This window comes from Spermophilus citellus (assembly GCF_964194105.1).
Source record: "Spermophilus citellus genome assembly, chromosome: 10".
Lineage (NCBI taxonomy): Eukaryota > Metazoa > Chordata > Mammalia > Rodentia > Sciuridae > Spermophilus > Spermophilus citellus.
In genome coordinates, this window is record NC_138197.1 from 108132874 (window position 1) to 108152141 (window position 19268).

Genomic DNA, 19268 nt, shown 5'->3' on the forward strand with positions numbered 1-19268 from the left:
CCTGCTTAGAGTTGTTTTTGCCATTCTGGGTCTTTTATTTTTCCATATGAATTTCATGATTGCTTTCTCTATTTCTACAAGAAATGCAGTTGGGAATTTGATTGGCATTGCATTAAACCTATAGAGAACTTTTGGTAATATCGCCATTTTGATGATGTTAGTTCTGCCTATCCATGAACAGGGTATATTTTTCCATTTTCTAAGATCTTCTTCTGTTTCTCTCTTTAGGGTTCTGTAGTTTTCATTGTATAAATCTTTCACCTCTTTTGTTAGGTTGATTCCCAAATATTTTATTTTTTTTGAGGATATTGGAATGGGGTGTTTTTCCTCATTTCCGTTTCAGAAGATTTGTCGCTGATATACAGAAATGCCTTTGATTTATGCATGTTGATTTTATATCCTGCCACTTTGCTGAATTCATTTATTAGTTCTAGTAGTTTCTTTATAGACCCTTTTGGGTCTTCTAGGTATAGAATCATGTCTTCCACAAATAGTGATAATTTAAGTTCTTCTTTTCCTATTTTTATGCCTTTAATTTCTTTTGTCTGTCTAACTGCTCTGGCCAGTGTTTCGAGAAATATATTGAATAGAAGTGGTGATAGAGGGCATCCATGTCTTGTTCCAGATTTTAGAGGGAATGTCTTCAATTTTTCTCCATTCAGAATGATGCTAACCTGAGGCTTAGCATAGATAGCTTTTACAATGTTGAGGTAAGTTCCTGTTATCCCTAGTTTTTCTAATGTTTTGAACATAAAGGGATGCTGTACTCTGTGGAATGCTTTTTCTGCGTCTATCGAGATGATCATATGGTTCTTATCTTTGAGTCTATTGATGTGGTGAATAACATTTATTGATTTCCGTATATTGAACCATCCTTGCATCCCAGAGATGAATCCTACTTTATCATGGTGCACAATTTTTTTGATGCGTTTTTGTATCCAATTCGTCAGAATTTTATTTAGGATTTTTGCATCTAGGTTCATTAGATATATTGGTCTGTAGTTTTCTTTCTTTGAGGTGTCTTTGTCTGGTTTCGGAATCAGGGTGATGTTGGCCTCATAGAATGAATTTGGAAGAGCTCCCTCTTTTTCTATTTCCTGAAATAACTTGAAAAGTATTGGTATTAATTTTTCTTTAAAGGTTTTGTAAAACTCCGCTGTATACCCATCCGGTCCTGGGCTTTCTTGGTTGGTAGTCTTTTGATGGCTTCTTCTATTTCATCCATTGATATTGGTCTGTTCAAGTTGTGTGTATCCTCCTGACTCAGTCTGGGCAAATCATATGACCTAAGAAATTTATTGATGTCTTCACTATCTTCTATTTTATTGGAATATAGGTTTTCAAAATAATTTCTAATTATCTTCTGTATTTCTGTAACATCTATTGTGATATTGCCTTTTTCATCCCATATGTTAGTAATTTGGGATCTCTCTCTTCTCTTCATTAGCATGGCTAAGGTTCTGTCGATCTTATTTATTTTTTCGAAGAACCAACTATTAGTTTTGTCAATTTTTTCAATAGTTTCTTTTGTTTCAATTTCGTTGATTTCCACTCTGATTTTAATTATTTCTTGCTTTCTGCTACATTTGCTGTTGTTTTTCTCATCCTTTTCTAGGGCTTTGAGATGAAGTGTGAGCTCATTTATTTGTTGTTTTTTTTTTTTTTTCTTTTTTTGAGGAATGACCTCTAGGCGATGAATTTCCCTCTTAAAACTGCTTCCATTGTGTCCCATAGATTCCGATATGTTGTGTCTGTATTTTCATTTATCTCTAAGAATTTTTTGATTTCCTCCTTTATGTCTTCTGTAACCCATTGATCATTCAGTAACATATTGTTCATTTTCCATGTGATGTAGGATTTTTCCTTCCTTCTTTATCATTGATTTCCAGTTTCATTCCATTATGATCAGATAAAATGCATGGTATTATCTCCACCCCTTCATATTTACTGAGGGTTGCCCTATGGCATAATATATGGTCTATTTTTGAGAAGGATCCATGTGCTACTGAGAAAAAAGTATATCCACTTGATGATGGTTGATATATTCTATATATGTCAGTTAAGTCTAGGTTATTGATTGTGATATTGAGTTGTATAGTTTCTTTATTCAACTTTTGTTTGGAGGATCTGTCCAAAGGTGAGAGAGGCGTGTTGAAGTCACCCATAATTATTGTGTTGTGGTCTATTTGATTCTTGAACTTGAGGAGAGTTTGTTTTATGAATGTCGCAGCACCATTATTTGGTGCATAAATATTGATAATTGTTATGTCTTGTTGGTGAATGGTTCCTTTTAACAGTATATAATGTCCTTCTTTATTCCTTTTGATTAACTTAGTCTTGAAGTCGATTTTATTCCATATGAGGATGGCCACCCCTGCTTGCTTATGAGGACCGTGTGTGTGGTATATTTTTTCCCAACCCTTTCACCTTCAGCCTGTGTATGTCTTTTCCATTCAGATGTGTCTCCTGGAGGCAGCATATTGTTGGATTTGTTTTTTTAATCCATGTTACCAGCCTATGTCGCTTTATTGGAGAGTTTAAGCCATTAACATTTAGAGTTACTATTGATATATGGTTTGTACTTCCATCCATGTTTGATTATTTATCTTTTTTTTAATTTAGTTTGTTTCTCCATGATTAGTTTCCCCCCCGCCCTCTGTCTTTACTGAGGTATTTCCCACTGTTTGTTTTGGTTATTGTTTTTCATTTCTTCCTTGTGTAGTGTTTTGCTCAAGATGCTTTGCAGTGCTGGTTTTCTGGCTGCAAATTCTTTTAACTTTTGATTATCATGAAAGATTTTTATTTTGTTGTCGTACCTGAAGCTTAATTTTGCTGGATACAAAATTCTTGGTTGGCATCCATTGTCTTTCAGTGGTTGAAATACGTTGTTCATTGACCTTCTTGCTTTCAGTGTCTGTGATGAAAAATCCGTTGTTAACCTTATTGGTTTACCCCTGAATGTAATCTGTCTCCTTTCTCTTGTAGCTTTTAATATTTTCTCTTTGTTCTGTATATTGGATATCTTCATAACAATGTGTCTTGGCGTTGGTCTACTGTGATTTTGTATGCTCGGTGTCCTGTATGCATCGACAATTTGTATATCCGTTTCCTTTTTTTATTTCTGGAAAGTTTTCTATAATTATTTCATTCAGCAGGTTGCACATTCCCTTGGTTTGAACCTCTATACCTTCCTCTATCCCGATGACTCTTAAGTTTTTTTTTATGTTATCCCATATCTCTTGGATGTTTTTCTTGTGATTTTTTACCAGCCTTCCTGAGTTGGCTAAACTTTTTTCAGGATGATATATTTTGTCTTCATTATCTGACATTCTGGCTTCTACTTGCTCCACTCTGTTAGTGATACTCTCATTTGAGTTTTTAATTTGGTTTATAGTTTCCTTCATTTCTAGAATTATTGTTTGATTTTTTTTATAATCTCTATCTCCTGATAAAGATGCTTATTTGCTTCTTTTATCTGTTTATGTAATTCATTTTCAATGTGTTCTTTCACTGTTTGAATTTGCTGTCTCATATCCTCTTTAAGATTCCATTCCATCTGTCTAAGGTATTCCTTGAGTTCTTTATTTGGCCATTTCTCTGATGCATCTAGGTCCTCCTGAATATTTAGGCTGTTCTGCATTGTTTGTACTCATTTTCTTCCTTGATTTTTCATGCTGCTCATGTTACTTCTTGTTCTGTTTGACTGCTGAGTTACTGTTTACTCCTATAAATTTATTTGATGCTTGGGAGGAAAGGTATTAGAAGGGAAGGGAAGAAGTCACTAAAGAGAATGAGAGTAAGCAGGTAGAATTCAAGGATGGGGGAATAAGGAAATTGAAAAGAAATGAAAGACAAAAGAAAAAATAGAAAATAAAAAAAATAAAAAATAATCAAAAAATCAAAATTAAAAATAAAAAAAATAATTTAAAAATATTTTAAAAAATTTAAAAAGTAAAAAAAAATGAAAATGAAAAAAAAACCCAAAAATTTATTAAATGCAGTCTTAGAGTTTAACTTCTCTTCCAGTAGGTGGAGCTGTGCCCACCAGGCCAAGATTCTCCTCTCAATACATGGGAACCAATCACTGAGCAGCAGCTCCACCTTCCATACTGGGCGGGTCTCCAATCCTGAGTTCCTAGGGCCTTTTCTTGTGTCTAGTCACTTCCCCACTTTTCCTCAAGCCAGGCCCCACTCACCAGTGATGCTCACCACAATACTGTCTGCATGCCAGTTCTGCTGCTCCCAGGAGCCCTATTTTCTTGAACGACTGGGCACACTCTCCCCTCTTGCCATTCCCTCAGAGCCTAAGTTTGTGGAGCTTGGGGCTGAGAACCCTCAGCGAATTTTGCTTGCCCTCTGGTAGCCACGCCCCTGGTAGCTGGTGCAAGAGACCTCAATTGTCAGCACTCGTGGGAGCGGTAGCTGGGGTTCCGCGCTGCGGGTCCCACGCCACTCCTGATTCCCTTGGTCTGACTATAGCGCTCATGGGACAGCTGGGAGGGGCCCTTAAGGCAGAGCTGGGAGGAGCCCTTAAGGTTTCCCTGCTGGGTGGAGAGGAAGGGCTAGGGGGTTACACACCTGTTGCTGCTGGTTTCAATGAAGTTATCTCCTCCACCACATTCTGGTGACATCAGTTCTCTGCCATGGTGGTATCCCACGCAAATGGCGACAGTAGTTCCCTTTGCCGGGTGACCGATGCAATGGGTGGGTCCTGACTGGCTCTCCCAAGCCCCGTCTCAATCCTGTGGCCACTACCTATGAAGGCTTGGTTGGTATTAACCTCTGCAAGTTCAGAAGGGCCGACCAGTTGTTTCAGCGGTATCATTTAGTGCTGAGTCACAGCGGTTTCTCTGCAAGATGCAGGCAAACAGGAGCTTGAAGTCAGCAGATCCGGGCTCGGTGTGTGTTCTGAGAGGCCCAAACTGTTCGCCCCAAATCCACGTCAGCTCAGCATTGCCTAGTGATCCTAAGCAAACAGCATTTAGACGGTTTACGACTCCCTATGCCCGCACAGCTGAAGAGGTCAGAGACTTGATCTCTCCACGCCCGCCGCCATGTTGGATCCTCCTTATATTTTCTTTTCTTCTTTTTTAAAGAGAGAAAGAGAGAGAGATAATTTTTTAATATTTATTTTTCAGTTTTCGGTCGACACATCTTTATTTTTATGTGGTGCTAAGGATCGAACCCAGTGCCCTGCACATGCGAGCAGGAGCGTTATTGCTTGAGCATCATCCCCAGCCCTAAATTCTTATATTTTCTTCTATGGAATTGAATATATTTCATATGTAAGTCAGCATATGTAGCATACGCTATGTCAATGTTTGCAAGTGACTTCCATATCACCTGTCTCATTTTGGTTTCTTGCAGCACCACTGGAAAGTATCCAAGCTGAATATTGCTAGCTTTACTTAGGAGGTGAGAAAATCAGAAACTTACTGACATATTCAGGATTACATAGCCAGTGATGTAACAGAGACCAATATCAAATTAATTGTAACTTCTATAAATTTTGATACCAAATTAGCATAACTTTTATAACTCCGTACCTAGCATCATGCCATATGGCAATTTTATGTAATTTTTCTTTGTTAATATTATCAACTTCTCATCGTTAGCCCCTGGGTGGTAAAATGATTTCAATTATTTTAAAGTGTTTAACACTCATTTAAGATATAAAAAAAAATACAAGTAATGATTGATCTAAAACTACATGGAAATGCTGTCACCCAATTATGCTAATTCCACTGAAATTCTGGTGCTCAGGAAATCCCGTTCTGGTAAGTGACATTAAAGGGACTTATGCAAACACTTTGGTGTACTTTTTTCCCATGACTTTGTTTGAGACCTTAACAAAAGTTAGTACAGTAGAGAGTTTCTTTCATGATGAGGTATGATGGGGTGGTCTACTCAGAATGCAGATTTTGAATTATTTTGTAGCATCCTTTTGTGATATCTGTCAAAATGCAAAATACACATACCTTTTAGAGACAAAAATTATATCTAGGAATTTTGTTAGAAACACTGAAATACTGAAAATTAAAAGTCACATAAAATTCCTCTTAATAATGGATATATGCACCAATGCTGTAGAATAGACATGAAATAAAAGCACTGGCATAGGCTTAAATGTACTAACATGAAAGATTGTTCAAGACATACGCTTGTATGAACAAATGTAGAAACATTGGTATTTGAAATAATACATGGAGTATATTTCAGTTTTATATTTTTAATTTCCAAATATTTGCATATGGTGTAAATACATAGGATAGAACTGGAAATAGACAAAACTCCAAGAGCAGAAAGAGGCTCAACATGAGAATTAACATTTGTATTTGTCTATATTCTTTGTGACTTATACAATAGTAATGTGTCTATATATTGCTTACGTTTAAAAAAAATGAAAAGTGAAAACATAGGAGAGAAAGCAGATATAGCTTTGTAGATGTTACTTTTGAAAAAAAATCTATCAACAAAGGCAATCAAAGACATTAGGTTATAACTGAGGGGAGTGGAGGTTTAGATTTATTTTTCTCAAAGTGAAGTACACTGTATATGTTAATTGAGAATGATGTCCAAATAGAATTACTATACTTATTTAATTCTTAGATATAGGTTTTACCCATATTTTAATGAGTCTGAGATTGGAATGTGTTTTCTAATGCCTTAAAAGAAGTATAGAGGATTGCATTATCATGTACAAGTCATCTTGAGGCAATATTTAGCAAAATCCTATTTAGCTTAAATTTTATATTTGAAGTCTTTGAAACTAGGTTGTATTCAACCTGGGGCTATTTGTGTGTGTGTGTGTGTGTGTGTGTGTGTGTGTTTTATCCCCTCTCCTCTTTCCATTCTGTGTCAAGGTTAAAATTGGTAGAGTTCATTGCTATCCTTTTCTGCCTAATGAGCTTTTGTCCTTATAGAACCTTACATTAAGGACAAAGATATCCCTTTGATATTACAGTATTTGGAATTTCCTTGTTATATTTCAGTCTTGGAATGAATATATATATATATATATATATATATATATATATATATATATATGCAATGTACATAAAGGCAACGAAGACAGAAAATAATAAGTGTTAGTGGGGATGAGGGAAAAAAGGGACACAACACATTGTTGGTAGATTAACAAAATGGTACAGTCACTGTATAAAATAGTATGGTAATTCCTCAAAAAATTAAACATAGAATTGTTATATATCAGCAATTTTCCTTCTTTGTATATACCAATAGATTTAAAAGTATACTCACTTTCATAGTAGCATTATTCACAATAGCCAAAAGGTGGAATCAACCCAATTATCCATCAAGAGGTGGTTTGAAAAAACAAAATAAATTCTGGAATCAACCTAGATGCCCTTCAATAGATGAATGGATAAAAATATGTGGCATATATACACAATGGAATATTATTCATCAATAAAAGAGAATAAAATCATGGCATTTGCAGGTAAATGGATGGAATTAGATAAGATAATGCTAAGTAAAGTTAGTCAATTCCAAAAAAACAATGCCAAATGTTTTCTTTGATATAAAGAGGTTGATTCATAGTGGAATATGGAGAGGGAGAATGGGAGGAATAGACAAACTCTAGATAGAGCAGAGGGGTTGGAGGGGAGGGAGGGAGCATGGGGTTATAAATGATGGTGGAATGTGATGATCATTATTATCAAAGTACATGTATGAAGACACAAATTGGTGTAAATATACTTTGTATACAACCAGAGATACGAAAAATGGTGTTCTATATGTGTAATAAGAATTGTAGTGCATTCCATTGCCATATGTAAATCAAAAAATAATACACAAATAAAACCAAATATTATTCAATCTTGAAATAGAGAAATAAAAAATTATGATACTATAACATGGATGATCCTTGAAGACATTTTGTTGAGGAAAATTAATCAGTAACAAAAGGACACATACTGTACCTACATACATATCTACTTACATGAGATACCTAGAGCAGGCACATTCAGAGACAGAAAGCAGAGAGGTGGTTGCTGGGTTAGGTAAGGAGAAGGAGGAAAGAATGAGGATATATTGTTTAATGAATATGATGTTTCAGTTTTGGAAGAAGAAAAAGATTCTACTGGTGAATGGTAGTGATGGCTATTCAATTATTATTACTGTCAATGAACTGAGCACTTAACAATTAAGATGGTAAAGTCTGTATTTCACGTTTTACTACAATAAAATAAAATTAGTGTAGATAAAGTAACAAATAGTGCAGCCACAATTTGTGACATTTTAAACTAGAGGAACTATTTACCATTACATACATAAAACAGAGCAAGAGGTTGAAAGGAGCTGCGATTCTGCTGCAAGAATTTTCCCCTGGATCACATCTTACATCTTATTTTGGAGGGGGGTGGTGAGGGGAGGGACGGGTACCAGGGATTGAACTCAGGGGCACCCAACCACTGAGCCATGTCCTCAGCCCTATTTTGTATTTTATTTAGAGCCGGGGTCTCACTGAGCTTAGCACCTCCCCATTGCTGATTCTGGCTTTGAACTTGTGATATTCATGTCTCTGTCTCCCTAGCTGTTGGGATTATAGGCATGCACCACTGTGGCCAGTTTACTTCTTATTTTTGATTAACATAAAGTAATTGTGCATATTTATAGGACACAATGAGCTGTATCATGCATGTAAATATACATTATGCAATAATTGAATCAGGGTGATTAGTTATTCACCACCTTACTTATTTCTTTGTGGTGATAATATTTAAATTTCTCTTTTCTAGAATGTTTGACACATACAACACTTTATTGTTAATTATATTAAAGTATGGAAAGTGAGACCCACACTCAACAGGCTTGTACGCAATTCTGAATGTCCACTTGAGAACATGAATTTAAAGTGCAATCAGTCTGAACTCTTGTGTTTTTTGTTCCAGCAATGTTCATCTGTTTGGGTGCAAATGAAAAGACCCACAGTTGGTTTACTCCAAAATCAGGGCTATGCAATTTTAGAACAATAGTGAGAAAAAGACAAGTGAAGGGATGGAGAATCATTTGCAAATAAAAGAAAAAGAATGATTTAGATGATTGAACATGTCCGGTTTCTGCATTTATGAAATAAGAATAATATTAGACATTATTTCATATGGTTGAAGCAAGTTGAAAATCTGTATGTATTGAATACATTGAATACTACAAAAGTATTCAATGATCATTAAATGTTGTTCCTATCAAACTACCACAGTTTATAAAAATCTATGATAGAAAGAAAGTGAACACTGGTGGAACATGATGAAGAGTCAGAAGTGGGGGGTCCACAGTGAGAAGTTTCTGTGAGAACAAAAAGTTTTTATACTGAGGACTCTTGAGCAAATAAGCCAGAGATAAAACTTTCATGAATGGAAGGCTCGATGAGAGATTGATGGGTAAAATATGAGACATGGGACACTTCCTTTGAGCAAGGTGTCTGCAGAAGAAAGAAGTGGTTGTGTGTGGAAACCATGGATGTTGAGCAAGGAGGAAGCTCACTTGTCTTCCTGACTGAGGATTCCTGTATAAGAGAGAAAGGAAATCATAACTTTGATTTCATTTGAAGAAAAGCACATTCCTCAGGAGACAAACTCAATCGCAAAATTAAAACAGATGTGAAAGAAACAATCAGAGAAGAGAGTAAGAATTTAAAGATGTTCACTTTGATTTTAAGTTTAGAGTTCCAACCATCAGAGTGGTAGGGTATTAAGATATGCACTCTTCCTTGTCTTTATGAGAGGCTCTATCAGATTAGCAGAGGTATATCAGGATGTGGAGTAAGACCAACAGCATCTCTTCTTTGATTTCTATGAATGGCAATGCGACAAAGGCACTGAGTTCTGACCTCTTAGGTCAAGCATTCAGGAAACTAGGAGCCACTACTGGGTAAAGGTCATTATTGACTTAATCATATACTATTTTGTGCTATATGCATTCTGCCTGTTATTTTATATTTAACTCTGTATGTATTTATGCCTAGTCTTTTCTTAGAATAGATTACATATTTCCTGAGAAAAAATGCTTTTCTTTTTAGGATTTTATACTTCAGTAACTAAATTAGAGTACCTTGTGAAGAACAGACACTCAATATTTTTTTCTTAAATTGGTTTATTTATTACTTGAGTCATAGAAGAGACTAGCTTATCAATTCTAAATGTATGCTTAGCTCTGTATGTATGAATAATAATGCTATGTTAGCAACCTATTATTCTCTGTTTTAAATCTTAGTATAATAATATTTCATGCTCAGAAAGGAATATAGGGCATAAGAAAATCCTAAACCTATCTATAGACTTCAGTTGAGTAAAATATGAAGCATATTGTAGAATCTTCCCTACCTACATGACTTTTTTCTCTCCTTTGAAATTTTTAAGCAGTCCAAATTTGAACAGTTTTAACAAGAATACTGTTCCTTGAATAGTGTTTTCTTCAATACCTAATAGTTCCTATCAGTTCTTTCAGTAACAAAGGTACTGTAAACAATTTTATACAAATGTCTTTGTCAGGAGATCCTCTACAAATCAAACCCAGTCTTGAAGTTGAAAAGAACTAAGGAGGAAATACAGTGTATAAAGATGGCAGGGGGTGCCTCTGTTTTATTTCAGGAATTGAACCTGGATACCAGATTCTGAGACAACTCATGCATAGTAATAACTTTTCCTACTGTCCTGAGTAACATATTATCCAAACATTAGCTCTTGCATTATTCTGATTCAAATCTTTAGAGCCCTCTCCTCTTTTGCACAAAAATAATGAAGAAGCATTCAATGATCATAGCACAATAAATAGACAAAATGAGTACAATTCTTCACACAAATAGTCCTCAGATGATTTAGCTATTATATATCAGAGTATGCTGTTCTTTCAGATGTCTCATCAAACAAAATAAATATTAATAAGGGCCTTTAACAAACAGATTTGATCATTGTGTAAACCTTATCTGAAATTTGGAGTATTTTTAATCTTTCTATTTTCGTTCTATTTCCTTAATATCAAAACAGTATATATCAAAGTATTTAACTGACATTCCATTTTCCCTTATAGAGGCACTTGAATAAAATATAACTATCATAATTATTGGTTCATTTTTAAGAAAACACTTAAAATTTAGGTGCAAAACTTAGTTGAATGTTATATATATCCTTAGTATGTATAAAATGTATCATACACACTATAATGGAATAGCTATATTTCTATGATGGAATAGTTTCATCTTTGATAGAATAAATATACTTCCATGAGTAGACTACAACAAGGAAAGAATATCAACCAATGAATATCTTCTATTTTAAAATTAATAAAAATAATCTACAAATTATCAAATTTCTGCTTTAAAAAAAAAAGTTATCTTAGCCCAGACCCAGCAAAGTGATTTGCATTTTAAGGAAAACCATGGTAAAATTTTCACTACAAATCTGTCATCATTAGTATAACAGTGAAAAACAACAACAATAACAAAAAAAAAACCTGTGTAAATTCAACATTTTTCAGCCCTATAAAATTTTCATATATGAAGACTTCGTTTTAAGGTAACTGAAAAACAAGTAGTTCATATTATATAGCTTATAGATTATATAACCTGAGTCTTCTCCTGGAGGTGATAATAGGTATTTCCTCAGCCTCTCAATTTTGTTGCCCCTCAGAACTCACAATCTGTATTAAAAGCTTAGTGCAAAAACAACTATAAACAAGTTGTGATCTTGTGAGTTTGATTTGACGGTACCTTAATGAGGTGACATGACATTTGATTGTCCTTGGTTTACTGGGTGAATATTTAAATGGATTTTTTTTCTTTTTTTTTATTGGTTGTTCACAACATTACAAAGCTCTTGATATATCATATTTCATACATTAGATTAAAGTGGGTTATGAACCCCCAATTTTACCCCAAATGCAAATTGCAGAATCACGTCGGTTACACATCCACTATTTTACATAATGCCCTATTAGTAATTGTTGTATTCTGCTACCTTTCCTATCCCCTACTATCCCCCCTCCCCTCCCCTCGCATCTTCTCTCTCTCTACCCCATCTACTGTAATTCATGTCTCTCCTTGTTTATTTTCCCATTCCCCTCACAACCACTTATATGTAATTTTGTATAGCAATGAGGGTCTCCCTTCATTTCCATGCAATTTCCCTTTTCTCTCCCTTTCCCTCCCATCTCATGTCTCTGTTTAATGTTAATCTTTTCTTCCTGCTCTTCCTCCCTGCTCTGTTCATAGTTGCTCGCATTATATCAAAGAAGACATTTGGTATTTGTTTTTTAGGGATTGGCTAGCTTCACTAAGCATAATCTGCTCTAGTGCCATCCATTTCCCTGCAAATTCTATGATTTTGTCATTTTTTATTGCTGCATAGTACTCCATTGTGTATAGATGCCACATTTTTTTTATCCATTCATCTATTGAAGGGCATCTGGGTTGGTTCCACAGTCTAGCAATTGTGAATTGTGCTGCTATGAACATCGATGTGGCAGTATCCCTGTAGCATGCTCTTTTAAGGTCTTCAGGGAATAGTCCGAGAAGGGCAATAGCAGGGTCAAATGGTGGTTCCATTCCCATCTTTCCCAGGAATCTCCAAACTGCTTTCCAAATTGGCCGCACCAATTTGCAGTCCCACCAGCAATGCACAAGTGTACCCTTTTCTCCACATCCTCGCCAGCACTTGTTGTTGTTAGACTTCATAGTGGCTGCCAATCTTACTAGAGTGAGATGGTATCTTAGGGTGGTTTTGATTTGCATTTCTCTGACTGCTAGAGATGGTGAGCATTTTTTCATGTACTTGTTGATTGATTGTATATCCTCCTCTGAGAAGTGTCTGTTCAGGTCCTTGGCCCATTTGTTGATTGGGTTATTTGTTATCTTATTGTCTAATTTTTTGAGTTCTTTGTATACTCTGGATATTAGGGCTCTATCTGAAGTGTGAGGAGGAAAAATTTGTTCCCAGGATGTAGGCTCCCTAATTACCTCTCTTATTGTTTCTCTTGATGAGAAAAAACTTTTTAGTTTAAGTAAGTCCCGTTTGTTGATTCTTGTTATTAACTCTTGTGCTATGGGTGTCCTATTAAGGAATTTGGAGCCCGACCACACAATATGTAGATCGGAGCCAAATTTTTCTTCTATCAGACGCAGAGTCTCTGATTTGATATCAAGCTTCTTGATCCATTTTGAGTTAACTTTTGTGCATGGCGAGAGAAAGGGATTCAGTTTCATTTTGTTGCATATGGATTTCCAGTTTTCCCAGCACCATTTGTTGAAGATGCTATCCTTCCTCCATTGCATGCTTTTAGCCCCTTTATCAAATATAAGATAGTTGTAATTTTGTGGATTGGTTTCTGTGTCCTCTATTCTGTACCATTGGTCCACCCGCCTGTTTTGGTACCAGTACCATTCTGTTTTTGTTACTATTGCTCTGTAGTATAGTTTGAAGTCTGGTATCGCTATACCACCTGATTCACACTTCCTGCTTAGAGTTGTTTTTGCCATTCTGGGTCTTTTATTTTTCCATATGAATTTCCTGATTGCTTTATCTATTTCTACAAGAAATGCAGTTGGGAATTTGATTGGCATTGCATTAAACCTATAGAGAACTTTTGGTAATATCGCCATTTTGATGATGTTAGTTCTGCCTATCCATGAACAGGGTATATTTTTCCATTTTCTAAGATCTTCTTCTGTTTCTCTCTTTAGGCTTCTGTAGTTTTCATTGTATAAATCTTTCACCTCTTTTGTTAGGTTGATTCCCAAATATTTTATTTTTTTTGAGGATATTGGAATGGGGTGTTTTTCCTCATTTCCGTTTCAGAAGATTTGTCGCTGATATACAGAAATGCCTTTGATTTATGCATGTTGATTTTATATCCTGCCACTTTGCTGAATTCATTTATTAGTTCTAGTAGATTCTTTGTAGACCCTTTTGGGTCTTCTAGGTATAGAATCATGTCATCTGCAAATAGTGATAATTTAAGTTCTTCTTTTCCTATTTTTATGCCTTTAATTTCTTTCGTCTGTCTAATTGCTCTGGCCAGTGTTTCAAGAACTATATTGAATAGAAGTGGTGATAGAGGGCATCCCTGTCTTGTTCCAGATTTTAGAGGGAATGCCTTCAATTTTTCTCCATTCAGAATGATGCTAGCCTGAGGCTTAGCATAGATAGTTTTTACAATGTCAAGGTAAGTTCCTGTTATCCCTAGTTTTTCTAATGTTTTGAACATAAAGGGATGCTGTACTTTGTTGAATGCTTTCTCTGCATCTATCGAGATGATCATATGGTTCTTATCTTTAAGTCTATTGATGTGGTGAATAACATTTATTGATTTCCGTATATTGAACCATCCTTGCATCCCAGGGATGAATCCTACTTGATCATGGTGCACAATTTTTTTGATGTGTTTTTGAATCCGATTTGCCAGAATTTTATTGAGGATTTTTGTATCTAGGTTCATTAGATATATTGCTCTGTAGTTTTCTTTCTTTGAGGTGTCTTTGTCTGGTTTCGGAATCAGGGTGATGTTGGCCTCATAGAATGAATTTGGCAGAGCTCCCTCTTTTTCTATTTCCTGAAATAACTTGAAAAGTATTGGTATTAATTCTTCTTTAAAGGTTTTGTAAAACTCCGCTGTATACCCATCCGGTCCTGGGCTTTTCTTGGTTGGTAGTCTTTTGATGGCTTCTTCTATTTCATCCATTCATATTGGTCTGTTCAAATTGTGTGTATCCTCCTGACTCAGTCTGGGCAAATCATATGACTTAAGAAATTTATTGATGTCTTCACTATCTTCTATTTTGTTGGAATATAGGTTTTCAAAATAATTTCTAATTGTCTTCTGTATTTCTGTGGCATCTGTTGTGATATTGCCTTTTTCATCCTGTATGTTAGTAATTTGAGTTCTCTCTCTTCTCTTCGTTAGCATGGCTAAAGGTCTGTCGATCTTATTTATTTTTTCGAAGAACCAACTTTTAGTTTTGTTAATTTTTTCAATAGTTTCTTTTGTTTCAATTTCATTGATTTCCGCTCTGATTTTAATTATTTCTTCCCTTCTGCTACATTTGCTGTTGTTTTGCTCTTCCTTTTCTAGGGCTTTGAGATGAAGTGTGAGCTCATTTTTTTGTTGTTTTTTTCTTTTTTTGAGGAATGACCACCAGGCGATGAATTTTCCTCTCAAAACTGCTTTCATTGTGTCCCATAGATTCCGATATGTTGTGTCTGTATTTTCATTTATCTCTAAGAATTTTTTAATTTCCTCCTTTATGTCTTCTGTAACCCATTGATCATTCAGTAACATATTGTTCATTTTCCATGTGATGTAGGATTTTTCCTTCCTTCTTTTATCATTGATTTCCAGTTTCATTCCATTATGATCAGATAAAATTCAAGGTATTATCTCCACCCCTTTATATTTACTGAGGGATGCCCTATGGCATAATATATGGTCTATTTTTGAGAAGGATCCATGTGCTGCTGAGAAAAAAGTATATCCATTTGATGATGGTTGATATATTCTATATATGTCAGTTAAGTCTAGGTTATTGATTGTGATATTGAGTTCTATAGTTCCTTTATTCAACTTTGGTTTGGAGGATCTGTCCAATGGTGAGAGAGTTGTGTTGAAGTCACCCATAATTATTGTGTTGTGGTCTATTTGATTCTTGAACTTGAGGAGAGTTTGTTTTATGAATGTCGCAGCACCATTATTTGGTGCATAAATATTGATAGTTGTTATGTCTTGTTGGTGAATGGTTCCTTTTAACAGTATATAATGTCCTTCTTTATTCCTTTTGATTAACTTAGTCTTGAAGTCGATTTTATTCGATATGAGGATGGCCACCCCTGCTTGCTTACGAGGACCGTGTGCATGGTATATTTTTTCCCATCCTTTCACCTTCAGCCTGTGTATGTCTTTTCCAATGAGATGTGTCTCCTGGAGGCAGCATATTGTTGGATTTGTTTTTTTAATCCATGTTACCAGCCTATGTTGCTTTATTGGAGAGTTTAAGCCATTAACATTCGGAGTTACTATTGATATATGGTTTGTACTTCCATCCATGTTTGATTATTTATCCTATTTTTAAAAAATTTAGTTTGTTTCTCCGTGATTATCTTTCCCCTTGCCCTCTGTCTTTACCGAGGCACTTCCTACTGATGGTTTTGGTTATTGTTTTTCATTTCTTCCTCGTGTAGTGTTTTTCTCAAAATGCTTTGCAATGCTGTTTTTCTGGCTGCAAATTTTTTTAACTTTTGTTTATCATGAAAGATTTTTATTTCGTTGTCATACCTGAAGCTTAATTTTGCTGGATACAGAATTCTTGGTTGGCATCCATTGTCTTTCAGTGTTTAAAATACATTGTTCCATGACCTTCTTGCTTTCAGTGTCTGTGATGAAAAATCCGTTGTTAACCTTATTGGTTTACCCCTGAATGTAATCTGTCTCCTTTCTCTTGTAGTTTTTAATATTTTCTCTTTGTTCTGTATATTGGATATCTTCATAACAATGTGTCTTGGCGTTGGTCTACTGTGATTTTGTGTGCTCGGTGTCCTGTATGCATCTTCAATTTGTATATCTATTTCCTTTTTTATTTCTGGAAAGTTTTCTGTAATTATTTCATTCAGCAGGTTACTCATTCCCTTGGTTTGAATCTCTGTACCTTCTTCTATCCCGATGACTCCTAAGTTTGGTTTTTTTATGTTATCCCATAACTCTTGGATGTTTTTCTCGTGATTTTTTACCAGCCTTTCTGAGTTGGCTAGACTCTTTTCAAGATGATATATTTTGTCTACATTATCTGACGTTCTGGCTTCTACTTGCTCCACTCTGTTAGTATACTCTCAATTGAGTTTTTAATTTGGTTTATCATTTCCTTCATTTCTAGAATTATTGTTTGATTATTTTTTATAATCTCTATCTCCTGATAAAGATGCTTAACTTCTTCTTTTATCTGTTTATGTAATTCATTCTTAATGTGTTCTTTCGCTGCTTGAATTTGCTGTCTCGTATCCTCTTTAAGGTTCCATTCCATCTGTCTAAGGTGTTCCTTGAGTTCTTTATATGACCATTTTTCTGATGACTCTAGGTCCTCCTGAATATTTAGGCTGTCCTGCATTGTTTGTACTCCTTTTCTTCCTTGCTTTTTGAAGCTGCTCATGTTACTTCTTGTTCTGTTTGACTGATGAGTTACTGTTTACTCCTGTAGCCGCAGGTTTCAATGAAGTTATCTCCTCCGCCGCAGTCTGATGACGTCAGTTCTCTGCCATGGTGGTATCTCTTGCAAATGGCGACAGTTCGTTTCCCTTTGCTGGGCAACCAATGCAATGGGTGGGTCCTTACTGTCTCTCCCAAGCCCCGTTTCAAACCTGTGGCCACTACCTATGAAGGCTCGGTAGGCATTTACCTCCGTAGGATGAGAAGAGCTGACCAGTTCTTTCAGCCGGATGGATTAGTGCTGAGTCACAGCTGTTCGTCTGCGAGAAGCAGGCGAACAGGAGCTTGAATTCAGTCGATCCGGGTTCAGAGTGTGTTCTGAGAGGCCCAGACTGTTCGCCCCAGATCCATGTCAGCTCAGCATTGCCTAGTGATCCTGAGCAAACTATTTAAGTGGATTTTTTAAAAACTGCTCAATAGCTTTGAAAAGAATGGGGGTTCTTTCATTTCAAAAGCAAAATCCTCTTCCCTCACTTTAACAGCCATCCACACAATTAAACAGCAAGCAAATCGAAGTAAATGAGCATGTAGCAGCAAAGGGAATTACTTAGTAATTATTACAAAATTGCCATTTATTAAAATACACAATTTTTTTTTGAAAGCACTGCCAACACATTATGTTGAAAACTAAAGGGAAAAGATATTCGGGAGATAGAAAATAAACAGGCTTGTTGGTTTAGTTTCTTTCTGTAAAGTGCTTGCATGTAGAAAACCCCACTTGACCCCCATCTTAATGACAAAGGTATTGCTGTGTCCATCTTACAGCTGAGAAAACTAGACGAAAGAGTGGTAGTAACTTTCCATGGCCAGCCATGTAGTGGTAAGTGGCAGAGTGAAGATCTCAGGTGAAGTCCAGACTCCTGAAACCTGTGTGTGTTTGTCACTGAACTGAGCCTCTTTGTATGCATCCTACAAATGTAGTTACACTATCAGAACCTGGAGCACTGTGCTGAAGAGAGAAACCACGGAGCCCACAGGTGCAGATTAGAATTCTGTTACATAAGTGTTGGACATGCAAGGCCATTGGCAAGTTTTATGGGGTACAATATGGTTCTTCTTCAGGCCTGTCTACCTAAATGTTATTTGAAGTCAGCAACTAAAGCGGACTAAAGCACAGAGCCAGTAGAAAGAGTATCTTCCCTCTTTCAAAACGCCCGCTTCCTAGACTTTCTGTTTGACAGTATTTACTGGAAAGTGACCTCAGTTAGAGATGGAACAGGCCTTGCTCCATGATAGGAAACTCAACATTGAACACAGTTGTTACATTCACCTCAAGGAAAATTACAACAGCAGCCCTGAACACAAAGACTGTACCTTCTCAGGTCTTCCTGGTAAAACAAACATCTCACTTGTGCAAATGTTCTTAATTGTTTATATATTTATTCAGTTCTCTCACAGTTTCTATAAATGTTTCATGTCATTAAAAAATATGAATTGGATACAATCCTTGCTCTCAGTAGAATTCAACAGCTGTCTTATTGTATACTGCTGCATGACTTACCACCCCAGACATTTGTCACTACTACCATTTTATCACATCTCATCACATTGGGCAGGAATTTGATTAGCCCTGACTGGTTAATTTGGTGCCACATGATATCAACTAGAGATTTGTTCTCAGTTAATGTTTGTTCTGGTCCTTACAGAGTTTAATGGCTCTATTCAAATGCCTGTCACCTTGCTGGAAACAGGTGGAGTGCTGGCGTCAGCTGGGTCCTTCTTTCTTTCCATGTGGTCTCAGAATCTCTATCTAAGGTCTCTAGCCAGGGGTCAAACTTCTTACAGGAAAGTTGAAGTCTCCAAAAGGGACTATTACTGCAGCCCCAGACAGATAATGTAAACCTTATCTATCACCTTTGCAACATTGCTCAAAATTGTAATCAAATGATGATTGATTTGTCATTTAATTTCTGTTCTCTATATTGTACGGTCCATAAGAACCAGGATCAAGTTTCACTTGATTACCCTGTGCCAAATATTTATTACATCACCTGGTTCACAATAGTCATAAATATTCAATGTATGAATGAATGAAATCAACATAAAAATATTAACAATAC